The sequence below is a fragment of the Falco biarmicus genome, chromosome 6 (assembly GCF_023638135.1).
Source record: "Falco biarmicus isolate bFalBia1 chromosome 6, bFalBia1.pri, whole genome shotgun sequence".
Taxonomy (NCBI): domain Eukaryota; kingdom Metazoa; phylum Chordata; class Aves; order Falconiformes; family Falconidae; genus Falco; species Falco biarmicus.
The window spans coordinates 70,623,669-70,637,100 of NC_079293.1; the positions used below are offsets into that span (position 1 = coordinate 70,623,669).

The 13,432-nt window shown below is 44.7% G+C and overlaps 1 pseudogene; it reads right to left on the reverse strand.

Moving 5' to 3' along the window:
* Window positions 1-3,417: 3,417 nt before the first annotated feature.
* On the reverse strand, window positions 3,418-7,520 carry LOC130151925 (vigilin-like; annotated as a pseudogene).
* Between the last annotated feature and the right edge of the window lie 5,912 nt (window positions 7,521-13,432).

The window sequence follows — 13,432 nt, forward strand, 5'->3', positions numbered from 1 at the left end:
TACCTTCTTTCCTCTGAAAGGCTCATCAGCTATTCGGGGTCTACCGAGGAGTCTGCTGTGCTCTCGGGGGTGGTTGGAGGCAAAGGTACAAGCACCTGAACCAGAAAAATTGAAGTTGACAGGTGGCAAGACACCTAGAGTAGTAAGCTACTGTTTTCCAAATTGCTACCTTAGCTCCTCAAATAAGATCCCTTTGGTTGTTTTGCATTATCCACATTTTGCACAGTTGTAAGATAGGCTTCAGGAGCTCTGACAAATTGGGATGATGGACTGCCCCTTGCGGGCTGGGGCACCACAAACTGGAGGGGCCTTGGAGGGTAGGACAGACCTCAGAGAAACACGGGGAAAGGAGGGCAAGAAAAGCCTTGCCAGCTTCTTTCTGCTGGGGTTTCTTCTGCCTTCCTGGGACACGGTTCTGCTGTTATCCTTTGAGCAGCATTATCCCATTCTGGGGCATGAGCCTTTTATTTTTAAATCTGCTGTTTTGTATTGGACTTCTTGTAAGTATTTAGATTGATTAAGCACATTCCCAATGCATCTGAGAAACAACCTTTCTGTTTTTTCTTCTCTATCAGTACAGGGTGAGAAAAGTCAAACAGGCAAGTGATCTAATGACAGAAAAAGGCACAGCAGCTACTTGGACCTATCAGAAACTACTGTCATACATGAGAAACGTCACATTGTTTGTTGGCCTGACATCCCTCTACTATTTCTGATTTCACCACTATATCTGCCCCTGCTTCTTTGTAGAGGAGGAACAGAGACTGTGCTGTGTCCAAGAAGTCTTTTGCCTGGGGCTCTGTGTTTCCTTCAGCTACATGGCTCCTTTGATCTGCCAAACGCACTTCTGGAACACAAAAGTACATGCAGCAAAGTGACTTCGTGGAAGCGGACAACACCTAAACCAAAATCCACCAGCAGCACAATAAGGAATAGGACCAGAAGCCCCAGATTTTGAAAACCCTCAGCCCCTCCTCATACCTGTGCATCTGTCCATAGGTACTGGCACCTCCTCGGCTGATGGAGGGGGGAGGCCGGCCACCTCCTCCCCAAAGATGTCCCCGCAGTTTTCAATCACAAACTCCACCAGCACCTTCACCTGCACACATCAAAGCCTTGGTCTCAGCCTACGAGTTTTCTCCCTTTGAGCCTCCCAGTTCTCCCTGCCATCCCCCTGGGGAGGGAGGGAGCAAGCAGCTGTGTGGTGCACAGCTGGCAGCCCCACCTAAACCACAAGAGCTTATGAACAAAATAGTTAGCTGGTTGATGGTGAGAGTGCTCATCCTTTGTCCTCCATCAGGGCACAGGCGTCTCCCATGTCACATTGGGATGCACAAAAGCCTCAAGCAATCCAGCTGCTGTTGGAGCTGCTGGAAAAGCTTTTTGGGTGAGCAGACATATTTGTAGTGGCCAGCATGGCAGTTTGGTTTATACCATTGCACTGAGTGTGGGGGTCTGGAGAAACTGCCCGGCAGTCAGTGTGCAGGGATGACGGCCGCAGGGGATAGCAAGCTGCAGGTGATGGGCAGCGGCAACACCGTGTCTGCCTGCGTGTTGCCCTGGCTCTGAGCTAATGGCGCTGTTCCCCGATGGAGCATCCATCAAGCCTCAGCACGAGTTGTGTCTTAGCCAGAATCTGAGCAGGAGCTGAGAGGACAGTGACACCTCCAGAGGTGCGATGCAGCCCCTACCTCCCTGCGTGACTGTGCTGCAGTGTGAGTCGTAAAGCACCTGAGCTCAGCTGTGATGCCCACTGGCAAGAAGTCTGGGCCAAGGGATGATCCCAAAGTCCTCCCCTAGGACACACCACCAAACAATATCTGCCTAGTCCCCAATTGTCACATGGCAGACAGTCAGAAGAGAGGAACGATCATTTTATTGAGGACATCATCTGCAGGCTGGGGTGTGGTGGCTACACAGGAGCCCCAGGGCTTCAGACAAGAAAACAGCACCTGCAACGATAAGAGCCAGAAAGCACTGCTAAAGCCACAAAGCCAGGACGAGGCATGACTTGGTTGTCCTTGCTTTGGGGAACACTTTACAAAGTGCCTTGCCTCAGCACTCCCACCCAAAAGACTGGTTCTCTTCATTTACTCCAGCACCCTCAGCAGACAATAAAAGCCTTACACAAGCAGCCTGCCACAGCAAGAAAGGATTTTCAAATGGAATGTTACTGCCTGTGGAACAGGGTTTAATAGGCTGTATTCCCAAGACCTCTGACTCCCCTTTACTGACCTAGGCCCCCATGTTCGTGCTTTTCCCAAATGATATTCGTTCTAATGTTTGGTCCACAGTTCCGTATTCTAATATCTAATATTGCATTCCACCACTTCATACCTTGATTTTTCAATCGCTTCATCTGTCTCTGGCCGGCCCCCTCACAGGGAACACTGAAACACAGATTGGGACTCCCCACTCGCTTCACAGTTAAACTGCGTCTCACACACATCACTCTCTCTGGGCAGCCCTCAGTCACACAGGCAGTATGTTACCAGGTACCATGCACTTACATACAACTCTAGGAATGCTGACAGCTTGTGCTGGCACACAAAGTATGTATTTCAATGAACAATTGCCAAAAACCAAGTTCTAAGTTTTTCTGGCCCTAAGCAGCGTGTTAAGCTTTCAGCTATCCTCACCTAGAATTGCCAGATTATTTTTTGTTGTTGTTTGTTTTTGTTTTTGTTTTTTACACAAGATTCATAACTAATTTTGAACATGTAACAAGACAACACAAACAAACAAGACACAGAGCGCTATGTCAGTTGTTATGTTCTAGGAATTTCCCAAATCTTAAGACACCCTAAAGGAAGTTTTTAGCTTCCCAGATCTTAAGACAATCAAATATTCAAAACAAAGAATAAATATAAATACCTTTCATGTTGTGCAGAAGTCCTTGTCCACTTGTGTGAGAAGCAGAGCGGTAGGGGAGTCTCACCAACAGCAGATCCAGTCAAGGGCCCAGAGGGCCCCCAGACCCCTGGATTCCAGCACCGGCAGAGAGTTCTCCTGCCTGGCTCACCACATTGATGCCAAAATGGCACAGAGTAACTGCTCACAGACCAATTTTGTCTTTAAGCAGCAAAGGTATTTATTTCATGCAACGTTGGGGAGCTAGCCGATCCGCACCGGCCAAACTAGCTCCCAAGCTTCCAATGAAAAGTTAGGTATTTTATACAGTTTTCGTGAGAGGTTACACAACATCTTTACATACATATTCACTTGATTTGGGCACCCAATCATTCCATTCATAATAGGTGGGATCTAGGTGGAATAGACCTTTCCATTTTCTTTGTTCAACAATTTCCTGACTTGATGGTCTCCTCCTGTCCTTCAGGTGCCCACATTATCTTTTCTAATTATTCAGAGTACACTCCTTTCTCAACACAGACCATTGTACCAAACTCATCCTGATTCATTGCCATTTATTTATTTATTAAGACCTTGTTCTCTTTCACAGGTGCAGCAGCTGTTTCTTGGCTTTCTCCACACCCTGGGCTAGGCTCCTGATGGTCACGGTGTCACTGCCAGAGCCCTTGGTGGGGAAGTGGATGTGGACTTCACCATGCTCCTCCACGATGGAGCGGATGAAGTGGCCTTTGGCACCAATGAGGGAACTGTGCAGTTTGGAGGGAATAGAGACCTCCACCTCTGTGCTGTTGGCCTAAGAGAGGACAGTACCAGCCTCTTAAGCTGTAGAAATGTGTTTGCACCCACTCTGCTTACCCTCTAACGTCCACCTTGCTAGGAGCTTTATAGATCTGGAAGAAATGCCTGAGCAGAGGGCTTTGAGACTGGCTACTCCTGACAGGAGCAGTCACAAACTTAGGTTTACGAGTCAAGAACAGACTGACACATTTGTCTCCTCCCTGCCCTCACCCATTACAACCACATCTATATCTGTGTCTTCTAGCAACATTTTCAAGTCCTTCAACTGCAAAAGGCCAGTTGCTTCACTTACCAGCTCCTGGATGGCAAGAACCCTGTGGCAAGCAGCGTCACAGTTTGCTGTCTTGCCTGTGATAACAATTGTCTCGGTTGCTGTTCTTTGCTGGGAGATCAACTTTGGTGTTGCTTTCTTTACAGATCTGCCACAAAGGAAAAAAAAATCATCTCAGAAGTGTCCCATGTCAGAAAAAAGCCCTTGCAGGCCATATTTGACATCACCAATGAGCAGGAGAGAGCATCCAGTGGGATTCTGCTGCAGGCAGTGATCATCATGAGCACTTGAGTTAGGAAAGATGTCTCACCTTCTTGATGTTGGCACCTCCTTTCCCTATGATGTTCTTGTGGAACTGTTTGCAGATGGGGACAGAAATAGAAAAGCTGTTTCAACCTAAGGGAGAAAGGAAGGGAGAACTGAAGATTACACTGTCGTGGCAAGTGAGGCCCGACTGCAGGAACTCTGATACAAGCTTTTGACAATAGGCTTAGACCCAAGGAAGTTCTCTATACAAGAGACTTGTAAGAGTAAGCAAAGGCAAGTACGTTCCCCTATAGCCTTCAAATAACAGGTATTACCCTCCTGCCTCCATTCAGCCAAAACAGTGTCGACAGCTCCCTCCTCTTGAGGTGTTTTAGCTCTACCCAAGCCAGTACAGCTCTGCTTTACCCCAGGGTTATTCAGGCATGTAGGAGGGAACATCAGACAGAAGACCTCCTTACCAGGTCTGCCACCATCTTGTGCATGTACTCTGTGCACTTCACCTCATTTTTGGGACCTCTAAGTTGGACAATATCATTCTTCTGTGCAGGGTCTGGGAAGCTGATGATAACCTGCAGGAGGTGGTCATTTATAGTCAACTCAAGCAAATGCAAGAACCCTTGTGTCAGACACATGCAAAGGTTGGGGGGGATCCTACACATCCCGTTTTCCCATTCAGAAAAGGGTAACCGTGTTAGCGGCTTCTGGCTAAAAGAACTACCTTCTCAGACACTTGAGCTACAGACCCACTAAAGTTACAACTTCATTGATGATAGGCCTACTACCTGTGTAGAAAATACCCCCCCCTGGATTCCTCGTCTCCTAAAAAGCCTTCCCTCTGGGAATTTCTCCCAGATCCGCTCACCCTTCTGCCCAATGATGGTCTGGTGGAATTTCTGCTCAACAATTAGGTCTTTGGTGTGTTTATTTTCCTGATGAGAACAGAGTTCACATTGAGTGTTCAGCAGGAGAGCCATATACTTTTAATTACCATCTTTCTGCCTGACAGTTTACTTGCCAGCACTGTCCCTCTTTTCTCTAGAAAAAATTCACTCTAGGTTGACAGAGAAGGGCTACTCGAGGGAACAGAGGAAGACATATGTGAAGAGGAACTTGCACTTATGAGATCCAAGTGCTCAGTGGGCAAGGGGCACACACTTGCACCAGAAGGTTACAAGGGAACACAAGAGCCCAAACCTTGCAGTCTCCCAAACATCACATCCTACTCACTTACCATATGGGAAGCAAGTTCCAGCAGCTCTTTCTTGGCCTGTTGGACCCCCTGTGGGTCTCCTTCAATTCTGATCAGGTTGCTCTTCTCATTGTCTGGGGGAATACACACATACACCTTGTAGAGGTCCTTAATCCTGTTAACTTCAAGGCAAGGACTGTGGTGACGCAGTCTGCTAGGCAAGGACTTGGAAGCAAGGCACCTTGATTTATCACTGCTTAGAGGCTGTTTAAGAAGTAAACCCACCTCTGAGAATGGCTCAGGGGGGTAGGGTTGAGACAGGAGAAATTGACTCGTCACCCTGGAGTTCAGTGAGAGCAGATCTGTGCCACACAAGAACCTGCACAAGTAAATACTGTGGCATCTGCAGAGCCAACTGTTCACTTGTCAGAACAAGGCACATTTCTTCCCCAAACAGTATCACATTTAGAGCAGAAGATAATCATTCATTTCTATCCCAGATTCTTTGTTGAGGAAGATGTTGCAGCACAATCAAACTAGTAGACTGCAGTAAGGTCATATTCTACAGTCTGTGCTGTATCTCCTTCCTCCAAAAGCCAGACCACCACCCCACCATCTACAGGGCTATTTAACCACTTAGTGGGAACCAGCTACACCTACACATCATCCATGTCAACCAACCCACTGCCTCTGAGGCAAGGCCACAGCTGCATGTTATCACTGTTAATCAACCCACTGCCTTCATTCCTCTACAGGGAGAAGCTCACCAAGCAGATTTCCACCACCCACAACTGGCTGCTAAAATGTAATTCACACAGAGCAAACTTTAAAAAAAAATAATAATAAAAAAATTTCCTCCAGGACATGTCAAAGTAATTCCACTACTGTTCAAGCTCCCAAGATACTTTCACACATTAAAGCCATTGCAAGGCCTCACAGCCCATTTCTCTCCTTGTACCACCACCACTCCAGAAAAGCAGAGGAAATGTGATGGAGACAGCACACTGGATGAGCTACAGAGCCCCTGATACGATCTACTAAACACGGAGAGTCTGAGCATGGGAAGGATTAGAAAGGCACTCCACTTACTGTTAGCTCCATTCTTGCCAACGAGGTGTCGGTGGAATTGGTGATTTCTGCGTAATCCATCCGGTTGATCTAAAAAGAATTGTATAGGGCCAGGTAGGGTAGGCCACTGCTTCTGTCTCGTGCCCTAAGTAACTGCCTACTGCCAGTATTGGCACTGACTCACCAGCAGTCAGCTACAAGCACTTCTCCTGCTATTAAGCAGAGCACAAGCATTCCTCTGGTTTGAGAAGAGAACATTGTGCTCATGAAACATTGAAAAGACTTACTTATATGCCTCTCCAGCTATAACAAAGAGAATCCTTCCTTCTCTGCATCAAAAAATTGAATGCTGACTTTTCAAGAATGCTATGGATGAGTTTCATAACCAAGGGGTGTCATCCACCTGCCACACAATTTGTCTTCTGCAAGTTCGATTAAGCATGTCAAGACATCATATGGATGTGATAAACACCTCATCACCTCTGCTCTGTTGCCCCTTCTTCCCCCAGTTTCTTACTGGATCTAGTAACTCCAGCTCACCAGATCCTTGACCATGACTTCAATCTGTTCCTGAGCCACAGACACATCTTCTGTAGGTCCTTCCAAAGTGATTTTATCCTCTCCTTCAGTGAATTTGAGGTGAACCTTGAGATTAAAGACAATGAATCTCTTAAGAATTTTCCAAGATCCAAGCCAGGCCAATGCTGTTGGTCAGGCCTACACCATCGATCCCTGCCACTAAGAGATGTGCTCCTTCCCAAAAAGCCCAAACAAAATCCCCGCATTTTTACAAGTCAGTAACTTAACAATTTTGGCCATATGGCAGTGCCTAGAGCCCAAGGCTCTGGTGCTGTCCCAGAGTCTGCAAGGGCTTTGGAGAAGTTACTTATCTAGCCTTTATCTAGATACCGTCTAACTCACCAGGGAGAAGCCTTGTTGCAGTCAGCATTTCCATGTATCCTACTACATCAGTTCTCAAAACAGCACCACATAAAGCTTCCTTGGAAGGGCTCAACCCATGAAAATAACATAGGATGAGCAGTGTTTGCAGCAGTAAAAGAGGGTTCCTGTCGCGACGGAGGGAAGACACAGTCACTCAATATGAGTGATCAGCAGACTTCGTTTATTGTACCTTACAGTCACCTTTTATGCCTTCTTATAATTAGCTCATACATATTACAAAAGTTAAGCTCATTATTGGTTAGTTGCCTAAATACGAAGCCCGCCCCTTGTTTCTCTTCTGTAGTTATCTGTTCCCACCTGCAACATTCTTTTCCCACCAAAATCTTCCTGTTATTGTGTAACAAGGACAGCCAAAGACAGTGTATTTTGCTTTACTTCAGATAAGCTGAGAGCGATGCGCATTTTTGTCCAGCCAGCTGGACTATGTCTATGTGACCCTTTTCAGCTAGTCAGTTATCCACAGGTTCCCTTTAATAGTAAAGATCTGTGTCATTTCCCCCTGGTTTTACCCACGCTAGAATACATCTCTCTCTTCCGTGACAAGTGATCTGAACTAAACCATTTTTATTACAAGGTAACATTGAATGATCTTTGGGTTTATTTCTTTTGTTGTTGTGTTGTGTTTTTTTAAGGAGAATACTAGTGATAAAAGTGAATCCAGTACATCAGAGACAGAAGAGAGACAATTCACCTCAGGAACTGAGCCTGTGAACGAATCTGTAGAACAGACAGATTCATCTGTAAAATCTTTCTCCAGGAAAAGACGCGGTTCAGACACAGGCAACTCCCTCGGTAAGAAAGATTCTACGTTTTCTCAGAGATTATGGAGACAGCTACTCTGAAACTAGCTATTACAGAAAGGGGAGAGTAGAAGAATTTAGTTGTTGTCTGCCGTGTAAGTACCTCATTGTTCCTTCATTTAAAATATTATACTTGTACAACCTCTTAGTGTACTTACCAACACACTTCTATAGATACACTTATGCTAATTACTCTGATGTGGGAAAGGGTATAAATTATGTAAGTAAATAAAACTTGAAGTTCTGGGAGTTGTGTCAGAAACCTGGATGTCACAGTGTCGAGATTAAGTCCATAGATGTGTTTGCTGGAGGGTGGCAGTGCTGTGAAGGAAACACTGAGTAATGAGGTAACTATGGAAGTTCCAGGGGAAAAAAAACATCCCACCAAACTGATGAAGTCAGTGTAGAAGTCTGAACTCTTTGTCTCAGATCACTAAATACATTGTACCAGTCTGATACATGTCCTGAAACACGAGAAAAACAAGCAGCAGAGTATCTGAGGCTAAAAACTTCACAAATCTAGTAACTGAAGGAAAAACCTAAATGTCCACAGATTAGAGAGACGTAAGAGGACACAAAAAGTACTTGGGATCCATTCTAGAGGAGAATTTGGTTCAGCCTGCAATTCTCTAAGAAGCTGTTTCCCTCACAGCTGTTCATCAAAGAGCTGATGGTAGAGTTTGAAGAGCTGTTGCTCACTTCAAAGGATAGTTTCTAGATTCCAGATCATGATGCTAGTTAATAGTTCAGCTCATAATGCCCATCAGTTTCAAATATTTAAGTAAGGAATAAAGTCTTTCTGTCAGGAAGGTCAGAAAAAATGTCGGATGCCACCTTGAAAGAAGACAAGCTTTTGTTTAAAACACAGAATCCAGAGTTCTTGTTCAATTACTTCCTGGTATCACGGATCATTAGCAAACCTCTCAGCTTTCATATCTGAAGCAAAACATTTGCTTACCATGCCAGTTGTAAAGTTATGTACAGGAACATGCTGGAAAGCATTCCCATGGGATTGTTCCACAGGGATGAAACACTGTTATGCTAACGCTAATTAGCAACAATTGACATAGTCTACTCTCTGGGAAATGTGACGGTCATCCAGGTCTGCATTTCCACTGTTGTACCTTTTAGGCTTGGTGTGCGTGTAAAAGGTAGAGATAGCAGCATACCTGAGCCAAACGTGATCAGGCTCAAGCTAGCCCAAAATCAGTTGGGTGCATGATAGAAGCCTCCAAGCTGGCATAGCCTGTCGGCTGCGCGTCAGCTGTAAGCCTGAAGCAGGCAGGCTCAAGTGCAAGCTGACTTCTGAGGCTCTGACTACACCTTTGTCTGTCAGCACCTCCTGTCCTCTGTGAGACTTTGGAAACTTCTTTCTTAATCTTTCTGCGCTAAAATGCATCACGATGATTTCCAGGTGTTTCTTGGCAACTTACCCTCTGAGTGTGATGGAGTCTGTCTGTTTTCCTGTTTTCCTTTGGGCACTCCTTTACAAGTTTTCTGAGCCTGCACTTTGATACATTATACCCTGCTGTGGAAAAGGCTTTTGTTCCATCTGTTTCAGTAGGCTGTTGACATGTTCACTTTTCTTTGTTACGTGGTGACACCGAGTTCTAGATGCCACACAGTGAGAGCCAATATAATGTGGTACATAATGAAGAGGGAAGGAAAAGTCACTTCAGTGACTGGGAGCAGCTCTGAGCCCAACCCCAAGGTGTTAAACTGTAAAAACGTACCAAGAATCAAACCCGCCTTTGTGGAGAAGGCATTGCTTCCCTCTGAAGAGCTGGACTGGACTTCTTTGCATTTCACAGCTATTCTGTAGCAAGAAAAGACAAGCATCCTTTCACTAAAACACCGTCCCCGGGGTTTCCCTCCATAGCTGCCAGCCCATCTCTGCAGCACCATAAATCACTGAAATAGGTTATCTGCTTCCTTCAAATGGAAAAACAATGTATTTAACCAACCTTCTCAGCTAAATTCTAGTTTACCAGTTTTAAGAACATTCTGCCCAGCAAAATCAAGATGAAAGGTGTCTCTAGTTCGTTGTCCTGTCTCCAACAGTATCTTTGGCATTTCTGTACCATTAAGCAGAAAAGGCCCCAGTAACCTTTTCTTAATTGATTTTTAGAGTCACTTTTTGAAGCTGTGCAAACATTTAGCATCCAGCGTGTTTTTTGTAAGTTAATGTCATTAATGCAGATTAACTACACAGTGGGTGAAGAACCCTCCTCTTCCTTTGTTTTGGATGCAAGTGTTCACTTTAACCATATCTTTACTCCTTATGCACTAATTTGCTTTGTGCCTGACAATCTGGCAGAGGGACCCAGTTTTCTTTGGTAGCAGCAGGAGAACAACAACTATTTCTGAGTCCTCCCGGGAGCCAGAGTAAGCTGCAGAGGGTGCAGAACTTAACTCAGCACTAAGATACATCATTGCAAATGATTACAGGCTGTGTCATCTGTTCCCTTCCCACTCTTTTTCTTGAGAGGCAATGGGTATGGTGCTCTAGCTCCTGCCATGTTTATCACATGGAGGTGCAAGGAATAGTTCACCTTTCAGGGGCTGCTTTTTTTGAGCCCCAAGCTCGCTCTTAGGACATAGATTCGAAGGTGCTGATGATGCATCTGCTTTTCCCACTACTTTCTAGCTGAGCTCGTCTGTTAAAATGGGATTTTTGCAATAAATCTGTCAGCTTTTGTTGGCAGCTTACACACTTGCAACAGGAGTCCTTTTGGACTTCACAAATGATTGAGAGGAACTCTGTAAATACTTTGAGTCTCCTTCCCCATCTCCTCTGTATTGTGCTCCACAGGTACACTCAGCTAGTGAACATAGCTGTAGTGGACCTAATATCTGTGGCTTGTGCTTCCTCTTCTAAAAGAGCACGGGAGAAGGACCAGATTCTGATGGGAGGAACTTTTGTTTGCAGCCCTTCTTTCTGGAAATAGGGATCTCAGAATGGAGCAGGTGGAATTTGTTACTTCTGGATTGAAGCATTTAAGCTGATGCTGAGACATTAAGGAAAAAAACTTTCTTTCTCGATGGCTGACCATATATTTTCTGTGAGTCGTCTAGTCCTTAAAATAATCTGATGACTCTCTCTGACTTTTTTTCTTTTTTTCCCTGCAAGAATGCAGACATAATACTGAGGTGCTACTGACTCAGGTGAATCCATCCCTATCATGCTGCAAGGTGCCCTAGACATTTGCCACCCACTCCCATGCCACTACACTTGTGTCACTATGCGTTCTCTCTCATTCCCTCCAAGGTAAATAGATTTCTAGGTGCAATTCCTAAGGGGAAATCTTCATTCAGGCAAGGTCTCCCATGCTATCATCTGTTCCCTTGAACTGTTGCCTGCACCTTCCAGCCAAAAATATTGTTACTGTTCATTTAGTTTTCCTAGCAGGTCACAGTGAGATCTCTTCCTACAAAGGTGTTAAAAGTTAATGTGGGGACAAGCCTGGCCCTGAACTCTTGAACATATGTGTGAAGCCCAAAGCGAAGTTGCTCTCGGGAGTCCAAGCAGCAGCTTCTTGCTCCAGCTCAGTTGCCATTACCTTGACGTCATTATATATTCATTGAAGGAATTTCAAATTGCCTGTCCTGGCAGTCTGCTATTTGGGATGAGTGGATGTTATACCCTGTGTCTTAACTTGACATAATTGAGGTGCATTGTTACAAACCCCTTCATTTCTCTATCCCTATGTATTTTCAAGATGCGTTCCCAACAGAGTCTGCTTTGGTAGGAGGCAGATGTCAGAAAGTGCAAAAGTGATGCCTGTTGGGCAGGAACTTTGTAGTACAGAGAAAGAACAGAGGCTGGAAAATGTGAATGTGTCTGTTTAGAGGTTACATTTCTTGTGGGTGATGTTTGCAGTGGTAGCGCTGTTGTGACTTTATCAGGGTACTTGTTTGCTTTCTTGACCTGCAAGATCTGGCCGCACATTGGAAGTATCTCTGTTTTGCTGTTGATTGAGGTATTTGTCAAAAAAGGAGCCTCTTGTTTGTCCTCTCTGTGATGCTATGAGTTTTCTCTAGGATCCTGGCACTGGCTGTGTTGTGCTTTGAGGCAATTGTGCCTTTTCTGGGTAAACAAAGGGATATGGCACAAGCAGATCAGGCCTTTCTGTAGATACTGCCAAGGATTCATAGTAATTAATGTTTGACTTTTGGTATCCATGGTAGCGAAGGCATGTCTAAATAATACATACTGAAGAATGGGAGCACTTTTCTTATAATCTGCTTTGTTGGGGTTTTATATTTAAATTTTTGAAAAATTGGAAGAATTCCTATTTCTTTAAACAGTAGGCCTCAGGTGATCAGGTTATAGTGTGCCTTTGAAAGCATATTTTACAGTACCTGATAGAAATGCAATTGCTCTGTATGCTGCCAAGTGAAACATATACAAGCACTGATACGTACTCAGTATTCCCTTTTCTTCCTAGATCTCCGTCTGCTGGTGGATGTACCTTGGAAGCGGGGTGCTTTCTGGAGGACGAAACAAGTGAGTGAGAAGTGGGTGACAAATGTGCAGCAGCTGCCAGCTGGATTCCCCTGTCAGACCCCAGCAGCAGTGGAGCTTTGCACACTACAGCCACTTTGGATCATTTCAGCTGTGTTTAAAAAAAACCCAAACCAAAAAATCCCCCAAAACACACACCCCCCCCGAAAAAAAACCCAAAAGAAAGCAAAAAAAACCCCAAATACAACCAACCAAACCCCCCCTCCACACACCACTATTTTTTGCTTTCTTTCCAACTTGGTAGGGTATTGTTTAGTAGGCCTCTTTCATTACATTTTCTACCTGTCAAGTTATAAAGCACCTAGTGGTCAGGGTAATTAATATGAAGTAATTACTTAGCTGTTTGTATTCTTTAGATACGGAAAGTCTGAACTTTTTGTAAACAGGAAACCTTAAAAACTTTCTTGAGAAATCCTTACTGGGAAGCAAATTGTTTTTAGTGGTCTATTAGGAATCTATTTAACTATTTATTTATTTATTTAATGTTGTTGGGAGCTACAGTATGCTCAGCATAGACGGTGGTTGGTGTTCTCGCTGTCTTTGCTTGAAGTCATACTGTGGCCCTTTACTGGGGTCGTGTATGAAACAAAAGCATTGGAAAGTCGCAAGATTCTGGGTCTGAATGGGTCAGAGATTTCAGGAGAGCAGCTAAAGGAAAGATGAGCTAATTTTCTAAGTGA